This window comes from Arachis hypogaea, chromosome 5, assembly GCF_003086295.3.
Source record: "Arachis hypogaea cultivar Tifrunner chromosome 5, arahy.Tifrunner.gnm2.J5K5, whole genome shotgun sequence".
NCBI lineage: Eukaryota > Viridiplantae > Streptophyta > Magnoliopsida > Fabales > Fabaceae > Arachis > Arachis hypogaea.
This window is the reverse complement of record NC_092040.1, coordinates 40730085-40741103: the sequence shown is the minus strand read 5'-3', so window position 1 is coordinate 40741103 and position 11019 is coordinate 40730085. Positions and strand designations below refer to the sequence as shown.

At 42.1% G+C, this 11019-nt stretch overlaps 1 non-coding gene across 1 annotated transcript; it reads right to left on the bottom strand.

Moving 5' to 3' along the window:
* Nucleotides 1-2835: 2835 nt before the first annotated feature.
* Nucleotides 2836-2943, bottom strand: LOC112805084 (small nucleolar RNA R71). Its single transcript, XR_003203695.1, has one exon. It is a non-coding gene; the product is annotated as a small nucleolar RNA R71 (small nucleolar RNA).
* Nucleotides 2944-11019: the final 8076 nt, after the last annotated feature.

Here is an 11019-nt window from a genome sequence, read left to right as displayed (position 1 = left end):
CTTCGTGGTATAGGCTAGAACTGATGGCGGCATTCAAGAGAATCCGGAAGGTCTAACCTTGTCTGTGGTATTCTGAGTAGGATTCAATGATTGAATGACTGTGACGTGCTTCAAACTCCTGAGGGCGGGGCGTTAGTGACAGACGCAAAAGAATCACTGGATTCTATTCCGGCCTGATCGAGAACCAACAGATGGATAGCCGTGCCGTGACAGGGTGCGTTGAACATTTCCACTGAGAGGATGGGAGGTAGCCACTGACAACGGTGAAACCCTTGCTTAAGCTTGCCATGGAAAGGAGTAAGAAGGATTGGATGAAGACAGTAGGAAAGCAGAGAGACGGAAGGGAAGGCATCTTCATACGCTTATCTGAAATTCCTACCAATGAATTACATAAGTATCTCTATCTCTATCTTTATGTTTTATGCATTTATCACCATACCCATTTGAGTTTGCCTGACTAAGATTTACAAGGTGACCATAGCTTGCTTCATACCAACAATCTCCGTGGGATCGACCCTTACTCGCGTAAGGTTTATTACTTGGACGACCCAGTGCACTTGCTGGTTAGTTGTGCGAAGTTGTGTTTATGCCATGGTATTGAACACCACGTTTTTGGGGTTCATTACCGGGGATTATGAGAGTTGTGAAAAGTATTGTTCACAATTTCGCGCACCAAGTTTTTGGCGCCGTTGCCGGGGATTGTTCGAGTTTTCGGCAAGCTTTTGGTCCGGTAACATCAATGCCAAATTTTTGATCCGGCAACAGCACCAAGTTTTTGGCGCCGTTGCCGGGGATTGTTGAGTTTGGACAACTGACGGTTCATCTTGTTGCTTAGATTAGGTATTTTTCTTCAGAGTTCTTAAGAATGAATTCTAGTGTTTCAAGGTGATGTTCCTATCATCACCAAAGCTGATTGATTTTCATCAATTTAGCTCTTGAATGCAATGTCCTGCTGAAGCTTGTTCAGCCATGTCTAATTTCTTTAGACTGAAGCTTTAGACTAACATTGCATGATTCTTGGAATTCTCATTAAGAATTTTGATACCTTTATTTTCTTTTCCACTTAATTTTCGAAAAAGCACAAAAAAATTTTACAAAATCATAAAATCCAAAAATATTTCTTGTTTGAGTCTAGAGTCTCATGTTAAGTTTGGTGTCAATTGCATGTTTTTGTTCTTCTTGCATTCATTCATGTGTCTTAAGTGATTTTCAAGTTATTCTTGATGATTTACTTGCTCTGATCTTTGAATTCTATTGACTTGAGTGTTTTGTGTGTCTCATATGCATTCTCATTTTGTTAGTGTCAGTAGTATACAAACTGCTAAGTTTGGTGTCTTGCATGCATTGTTATTTGATTTTAGTTGCATTTTGATTATTCCTTATTATTAAAAATCCAAAAATATTTTTAATTTGTGTCTTTTCAAGTCAATAATACAAGGAATTGAAGATTCAGAACATACAGCAGAGGAATTACACAGAAAAAGCTGGGCGTTCAAAACACCCAGTGAAGAAGGACAGACTGGCGTTTAAACGCTAGCCAGGGTACCTGGTTGGGCATTTAACGCCCAAAAGGGTATAGTTTTGGGCGTTAAACGCCAGAATGTGCACCATTCTGGGCGTTTAACGCCAGGATGGCACAAGAGGGAAGATTCTGTTTTCAAATCAATTTTTTTTAAGTTTTCAAAATCTTTTCAAAATCAAATCTTTTTCAAATCATATATTTTCAATCAAATCTTTTTCAAAATCAATTTCTTTCCATTTTCAAAGATACTTGCTATCAATTAATGATTTGATTCAACATTTCAAGTATGTTGCCTTTTCTGTTGAGAAAGGTTTAATGTTTGAATCATATCTTTTCTTGTTAGCCAAGTTTTTAATTTTCAAAATCAAATCTTTTTAAAATGTTTTTCAAATCATATCTTCTCAATCGCATCTTTTTAAAACTAATCATATCTTCTTAACCACATCTTTTTCAAAATAGTTTTCAATCAAATCTTTTTGATTTCTAATTTCAAAATCTTTTTCAAAAATCACTTGATTTCTTTTCCACTTTCATTTTCGAAAATCAATTAATGTTTTTCAAAAATGTTTTCGAAAATTACTTCTCTTCTTCTCACATCCTTCTATTTATGGACTAACACTATTCCTTAATGCAAAATTCGAACTCCATCTTCTTTGATAAGTTCGAATTTTCTACTTCTGTCTTCTATTTTTCTTTTCCTCTGACACCTAAAGGAATCTCTATACTGTGACATAGAGGATTCCACATTTTCTTGTTCCCTTCTCTTTCATATGAGCAGGAGCAAGGACAAAAGCATTCTTGTTGAGGCTGATCCTGAACCTGAAAGGACCTTGAAGAGAAAGCTAAGAGAAGTCAAAGCACAACTCTCTGTAGAGGACCTAACAGAAATCTTCAAAGAAGAAGAACCTATGGCAGCCGAAAACAACAACAATGCCAACAATGCAAGGAAGGTGCTGGGTGACTTTACTGCACCTACTCCCGACTTTTATGGGAGAAGCATCTCTATCCCTGCCATTGGAGTAAAAAACTTTGAGCTTAAGCCTCAATTAGTTTCTCTAATGCAACAGAATTGCAAGTTCCATGGACTTCCATTGGAAGATCCTCATCAGTTCTTAGCTGAATTCTTGCAAATCTGTGACACTGTCAAGACTAATGGGGTTGACCCTGAGGTCTACAGACTTATGCTATTCCCTTTTGCTGTAAAAGACAGAGCTAGAACATGGTTGGATTCACAACCTAAGGAAAGCCTGGACTCTTGGGAAAAGCTAGTCAATGCCTTCTTGGCAAAGTTCTTTCCACCTCAAAAATTGAGTAAGCTTAGAGTGGAAGTCCAAACCTTCAGACAGAAGGACGGGGAATCCCTCTATGAAGCTTGGGAAAGATACAAACAATTAATCAGAAAGTGTCCTTCTGATATGCTTTCTGAATGGAGCATCATAGGTATTTTCTATGATGGTCTCTCTGAACTATCCAAAATGTCTTTGGATAGCTCTGCTGGAGGATCTCTTCATCTGAAGAAGACGCCTACTGAAGCTCAAGAACTGATTGAAATGGTTGCAAATAACCAATTCATGTACACTTCTGAAAGAAATCCTGTGAACAATGGGACTAGTCAGAAGAAAGGAGTTCTTGAGATTGACACTCTGAATGCCATATTGGCTCAGAACAAAATATTGACTCAACAAGTCAATATGATTTCTCAAAGTCTGTCTGGAATGCAAAATGCACCAAGCAGTACTAAGGAAGCTTCATCTGAGGAAGAAGCTTATGATCCTGAGAACCCTTCAATGGAAGAGGTGAATTACATGGGAGAACCCTATGGAAACACCTATAATCCTTCATGGAGAAATCATCCAAATCTCTCATGGAAGGATCAACAGAGACCTCAACAAGGTTTCAACAATAATAATGGTGGAAGAAACAGGTTTAGCAATAACAAGCCTTTTCCATCATCTTCTCACCAACAGACAGAGAGTTCTAAGCAGAATACCTCTGACTTAGCGACCATGGTCTCTGATCTAATCAAGACCACTCAAAGTTTCATGACTGAAACAAGGTCCTCCATTAGAAATTTGGAGGCACAAGTGGGTCAGCTGAGCAAGAGAATTACTGAACTCCCTCCTAGTACTCTCCCAAGCACTACAGAAGAAAATCTAAAAGGAGAGTGCAAGGCCATCAACATGGCCGAATTTTGGGAGGAAGGAGAGGCAGTGAACGCCACTGAGGAAGACCTCAATGGACGTCCACTGGCCTCCAATGAGTTCCCCAATGAGGAACCATGGGAATCTGAGGCTCAAAATGAGACCATAGATATTCCATTAAATTTACTTCTGCCATTCATGAGCTCTGATGAGTATTCTTCCTCTGAAGAGGATGAGTATGTCACTGAAGAGCAAGTTGCTAAATACCTTGGAGCAATCATGAAGCTAAATGACAAGTTATTTGGAAATGAGACTTGGGAGGATGAACCCCCTTTGCTCACCAAAGAACTGGATGACTTGTCTAGGCAGAAATTACCTCAAAAGAGACAGGATCCTAGGAAGTTTTCAAATCCTTGTACCATAGGCACCATGACCTTCAAGAAGGCCTTGTGTGACTTAGGGTCAAGTGTAAACCTCATGCCTCTCTCTGTAATGGAGAAGCTAGGGATCTTTGAGGTGCAAGCTGCAAAAATCTCACTAGAGATGACAGACAATTCAAGAAAACAAGCTTATGGACTTGTAGAGGATGTTCTGGTAAAAGTTGAAGACCATTACATCCCTACTGATTTCATAGTCCTAGAGACTGGGAAGTGCATGGATGAATCCATCATCCTTGGCAGACCCTTCCTAGCCACAGCAAAGGCTATGATTGATGTTGATAGAGGAGAGTTGATCATTCAAGTGAATGAAGAATCCTTGGTGTTTAAGGCCCAAGGATATCCCTCTGTCACCATGGAGAGGAAGCATGAAGAGCTCCTCTCAAAACAGAGCCAAACAGAGCCCCCACAGTCAAACTCTAAGTTTGGTGTTGGGAGGCCACAACCAAATTCTAAGTTTGGTGTTGAACCCCCACATTCAAACTCTCAGTTTGGTGTTGGGAGGTTCCGACATTGCTCTGAGCATCTGTGAGGCTCCATGAGAATCCTCTGTCAACCTACTGACATTAAAGAAGCGCTTGTTGGGAGGCAACCCAATGTTATATTTTATCTATTTCCTTTGTTATTTTATGTTCTTTTGTAGGTTGATGATCATGAGAAGTCACAAAATCAATGAAAAAAGCAAAAACAGAATGAAAAACAGGAAGAAAAACAGCACACCCTGGAGGAGAGCGTGCTGGCGTTTAAACGCCAGTGAGGCTAGCTGTTGGGCGTTTAACGCCCAGTCTGGCACCATTCTGGGCATTTAACGCCAGAAAAGGGCAAGAAGCTGGCGTTAAACGCCAGAAATGGGCACCAGCCCGGCGTTTAAAGCCAGAAATGGCTAAAAATGCATTTTTGCATGCCATTTGGTGCAAGGATGACTTTTCCTTGACACCTCAGGATCTGTGGACCCCACAAGATCCCCACCTACCCTACCACTCTCTCTCTCTTCTTCACCCATTCACCAATCACTTCAACACCTCTTCCCCAAAAAGCCTTCACCTATCAAATCCCATCTTTCTCTTCACCACTCACATCCATCCTTCATAAAACCCCACCTACCTCACCATTCAAATTCAAACCACTTTCCCACCCAAACCCACCCTCAATTGACCGAACCCTACCCTTCCCCCTCTCCTATATAAACCCATCTTCACTCCTTCATTTTCACACAACCTAAACACCACTTCTTCCCCCTTTGGCCGAACACAAAAGCCATTCCCTTCTTCCTCATTTCTTCTTCTTCTACTCTCTTCTTTCTTCTTTTGCTCAAGGACGAGCAAACCTTTTAAGTTTGGTGTGGTAAAAGCATTACTTTTTGTTTTTCCATAACCATTTATGGCATCCAAGGCCGGAGAAACCTCTAGAAAGAGGAAAGGGAAGGCAAAAGCTTCCACCTCCGAGTCATGGGAGATGGAGAGATTCATCTCAATGGTGCATCAAGACCACTTCTATGAAGTTGTGGCCTTGAAGAAGGTGATCCCCGAGGTCCCTTTTTCACTCAAAAAGGGTGAATATCCGGAGATGCGACATGAGATCCGAAGAAGAGGTTGGGAAGTTCTTACCAACCCCATTCAACAAGTCGGAATCTTAATGGTTCAAGAGTTCTATGCCAATGCATGGATCACCAAGAACCATGATCAAAGTGTGAACCCGGATCCAAAGAATTATCTTACTATGGTTCGGGGGAAATACTTGGATTTTAGTCCAGAAAGTGTAAGGTTGGCATTCAATTTGCCCATGATGCAAGGAGATGAACATCCTTACACTAGAAGGGTCAACTTTGATCAAAGGTTGGACCAAGTCCTCACAGTCATTTGTGAAGAGGGCGCCCAATGGAAGAGAGATTCAAGAGGAAAGACGGTTCAACTGAGAAGGCATGACCTCAAACCCGTGGCTAGAGGATGGTTAGAGTTTATACAACGCTCAATCATTCCCACTAGCAACCGGTCCGAAGTTATCATAGACCGGGCTATCATGATTCATAGCATCATGATTGGAGAAGAAATAGAAGTTCATGAGGTTACAACTCAAGAACTTTATAAGGTGGCGGACAAGTCCTCTACCTTGGCAAGGTTAGCCTTTCCTCATCTCATTTGTCACCTCTGTTATTCAGTTGGAGTTGACATAGAGGGAGACATCCCCATTGATGAGGACAAGCCCATCACTAAGAAGAGGATGGAGCACACAAGAGATCCCACTCATCATGAGATCCCTGAGATTCCTCAAGGGATGCACTTTCCTCCACAAAACTATTGGGAGCAACTAAACACCTCCCTAGGAGAATTGAGTTCCAACATGGGACAACTAAGGATGGAGCATCAAGAACACTCCATCATCCTCCATGAAATTAGAGAAGATCAAAGAATCATGAGAGAGGAACAACAAAGACAAGGAAGAGATATTGAGGAGCTCAAGCACTCTATAGGATCTTCAAGAGGAAGAAAGAGCCGCCATCACTAAGGTGGACCCGTTCTTTAATTTCCTTGTTCTTTATTTTTCTATTTTTTAGTGCTTAAGTTTATCTATGTTTGTGTCTTGTGATCATTAGTATCTTAGTGTCTATGCCTTAAAGTTATGAATGTCCTATGAATCCATCACCTCTCTTGAATAAAAATGTGCTTAATTGAAAAAGAAAAGAATTGCATGAATTTTGAATTTTATAACAGTTTGATTATTTTGATGTGGTGGCAATATTTTTGTTTTCTGAATGTATGCTTAAACAGTGCATATGTCTTTTGAATTTGTGGTTCATGAATGTTGGCTCTTGAAAGAATGATGAAAAAGGAGAAATGTTACTGAGGATCTGAAAAATCATTAAAATGATTCTTGAAGCAAGAAAAAGTAATGATTAAAAAAAATCGAAAAAAAAAGAGAAAAAGAAAAGAAAACGAAAAAAAAGAGAGAAAAGAAAGAAATAAAGTTGTGATCCAAGGCAAAAAGAGTGTGCTTAAGAACCCTGGACACCTCTAATTGGGAACTCTAGCAAAGCTGAGTCACAATCTGAAAAGGTTCACCCAATTAGTGTCTGTGGCATGTATGTATCCGGTGGTAATACTGGAAGACAGAGTGCTTTGGGCCACAGCCAAGACTCAATAAGTAGCTGTGTTCAAGAATCATCATACTTAACTAGGAGAATCAATAACACTATCTGGATTTTGAGTTCCTAAAGAAGCCAATCATTCTGAATTTCAAAGGATAGAGTGAGATGCCAAAACTATTCAGAGGCAAAAAGCTAAAAGCCCCGCTCATCTAATTAATACTGATCTTCATAGATGTTTTTGGAATTCATTGCATATTCTCTTTCTTTTTATCTTATTTGATTTTCAGTTGCTTGAGGACAAGCAACAATTTAAGTTTGGTGTTGTGATGAGCGGATAATTTGTACGCTTTTTGGCATTATTTTTAGTATGTTTTTAGTAGGATCTAGTTAGTTTTTAGTATATTTTTATTAGTTTTTAGTTAAAATTCACTTTTCTGGACTTTACTATGAGTTTGTGTGTTTTTCTGTGATTTCAGGTATTTTCTGGCTGAAATTGAGGGACCTGAGCAAAAATCTGATTCAGAGACTGAAAAGGACTGCAGATGCTGTTGGATTCTGACCTCCCTGCACTCGAAGTGGATTTTCTGGAGCTATAGAAGCCCAACAGGCACGCTCTCAATGGCGTTGGAAAGTAGACATCCTGGGCTTTCCAGAAATATATGATAGTCCATACTTTGCCCAAGATTTGATGGCCCAAACTGGCGTTCAAATTTACCCTTAGAATTCCCAGCGTTAAACGCCGGAACTGGCACAAGAATGGGAGTTAAACGCCCAAACTGGCACCAAAGCTGGCGTTTAACTCCAAGAAGAGTCTCTACACGAAGATGCTTCATTGTTCAGCCCAAGCACACACCAAGTGGGCCCGGAAGTGGATTTTTATGTCATTTACTCATTTCTGTAAACTTTAGGCTACTAGTTTTCTATAAGTAGGACCTTTTACTATTGTATCTTCATCTTGGTTCTTCTGGTTCCCTCTCTGGGGCCGAAACCAATGATCACTTTTGTTCTTATGTATTTTCAATGGTGGAGTTTCTACACACCATAGATTAAGGTGTGGAGCTCTGCTGTACCTCGAGTATTAATGCAATTACTATTGTTCTTCTATTCAATTCCGCTTGTTCTTGTTCTAAGATATCACTTGTTCTTCAACTTGATGAATGTGATGATCCGTGACACTCATCATCATTCTCACCTATGAACGTGTGACTGACAACCACCTCCGTTCTACCTTCGATTGGGTGAATATCTCTTGGATTCCTGATACACGATGCATGGTTGATCGCCTGACAACCGAGCGCTCGCCTGACAACCGAGCGCTCGCCTGACAAACGAGCCAGCCATTCCGTGAGATCAGAGTCTTCGTGGTATAGGCTAGAACTGATGGCGGCATTCAAGAGAATCCGGAAGGTCTAACCTTGTCTGTGGTATTCTGAGTAGGATTCAATGATTGAATGACTGTGACGTGCTTCAAACTCCTGAGGGCGGGGCGTTAGTGACAGACGCAAAAGAATCACTGGATTCTATTCCGGCCTGATCGAGAACCGACAGATGGATAGCCGTGCCGTGACAGGGTGCGTTGAACATTTCCACTGAGAGGATGGGAGGTAGCCACTGACAACGGTGAAACCCTTGCTTAAGCTTGCCATGGAAAGGAGTAAGAAGGATTGGATGAAGACAGTAGGAAAGCAGAGAGACGGAAGGGAAGGCATCTTCATACGCTTATCTGAAATTCCTACCAATGAATTACATAAGTATCTCTATCTCTATCTTTATGTTTTATGCGTTTATCACCATACCCATTTGAGTTTGCCTGACTAAGATTTACAAGGTGACCATAGCTTGCTTCATACCAACAATCTCCGTGGGATCGACCCTTACTCGCGTAAGGTTTATTACTTGGACGACCCAGTGCACTTGCTGGCTAGTTGTGCGAAGTTGTGTTTATGCCATGGTATTGAACACCACATTTTTGGGGTTCATTACCTGGGATTATGAGAGTTGTGAAAAGTATTGTTCACAATTTCGCGCACCAATCGTCTCACACTGGGGGCCCTTAGTAGCCATGTTATAAGCGTTAGTAATGAATATGTTATGTTTCACTTTGAGTTAAGTTTTAATGTTGATTTTTCTAATATAATGTATCGTGCATGATGTGTTAAGTAATGAATATGTTATGTTTCACTTTGAGTCATCTGAATAGTCCCCTAAGTGCAAAATTTAATAAATAAATGTATGTAACAGACTGTTTAATGGTGCGATGATGAAAAAAATATCACTGATAAAAGAGCTAAACATCATTTTTCAAAGTACATATCAATCAACAAACAACAAAGGAAAACATCTCTAATACAAGAACAAAGTAACTCAGCTCCAAAATAACAACAAATTTATACATTAATGAAATCTATGGAAAAAATACATGAAAAGTGAATCATCTAAACAGATGCGATCTCGTAAAGCAACGACGGGGAACACGTGCCCTCTGACCTCTGCGGATAAAAGGCTCCTCATCCTCGATCTCATCGGCGTCCTCATCGGGGGCTGGCTATGCCGGTGGCGCAAAATGGACGGGGGCAGCAGACGACCCACCAACAGACTCTGAGGCCGCAGCGTAAGCAGACGGTGGGGTGCCTCCCAAAGTAAAATGATCACCAACAGATGTCGTAGGAGGCTCGTTCAGATCAACATCTAACGGTGCCTGGGTGCCGGATGTCTCACCTCGCCTCCTGGCCGGCACGTCCTCCTGCATGATGGCCCTAATGTCTGCTAGAAACTGTGGACTCCCGAAGTCCTGATCAAGCGTATCTGCGCCAAGGAAGTCTGACCACTGTGATCCCGTAATAACTAATGGGGTACCCACCTGCTGAGGCTGGTCATCGGCGGGTACACTGACGAAATAATCCCCAATAGGCCCAGACCCAAGTCCAATGTCACCAGGCTCACCCCCATCACCCATGCCTGACCCATACCACTCACCTCCATGTCCTCCATCGTGGGTACTAACACCACCAACTGCAACAGCCTTGGCACCATCCCCGCCCTCAGAACCATAATGATCGTCGTCATCGTGATGAGGGTCATGACGACGGACGTCTGCCGCACCATGCCCTCCCTGTCTCCCTCGCCGACCTCCTCGTCCGCCTCTAGCAGGACCAGCATCATCATCATCATCAATAGCCGCATCTAGCCACCTCCACTCACGCTGTCTCTGTCGTGTGCCAACACGAGCTCTCCTCTCAACCCTCCGCCTGTCAGGCACGTCCTCAGGACGATCCATGTCAGGAACTCGCCCGGCACCCCGCTGTGAGGCCTCAACTGGAATAGGAACGGCTCTCGGATCCCCCAACTGCATATTCGGAGACAGGAACCTCTTACCATGCTGACTCCACCACTCGAGAAACAACTGTGAGGGTCCAGGATCGGCAACAACATCAAACCTCAGCACCATATCTGCACGGGACTCCCAATGCAGATGCCACCTCCGAAGATCGTACGGGAACCAACGATCGCCGCCTCTGCCATCCTTCGACATCAGAAAGTCGATGTTCAGTGCGGGATTCGGAGGGGGCTGCACCCCTCCGAACTGCAGAAGAACCCTATCAATCTGATGCCACTCTATAATGGCAAAGTAGATCAGCGATGTCACAGCCCGCCACAACGCCATATGCCTAGGTTCCAGAACCTCTGGATGCACAACCTGAAGTACCTCGGGAGTGCTGTACGGCATCCAGATAAACTGCATAGAAAACTCTCCATATTCAGGGCATATCATAAAGTCTGATAAAATAAAAAAACTCATTAAGTAGCTTTCTCACCTCCCTGTCCTGTAACCGG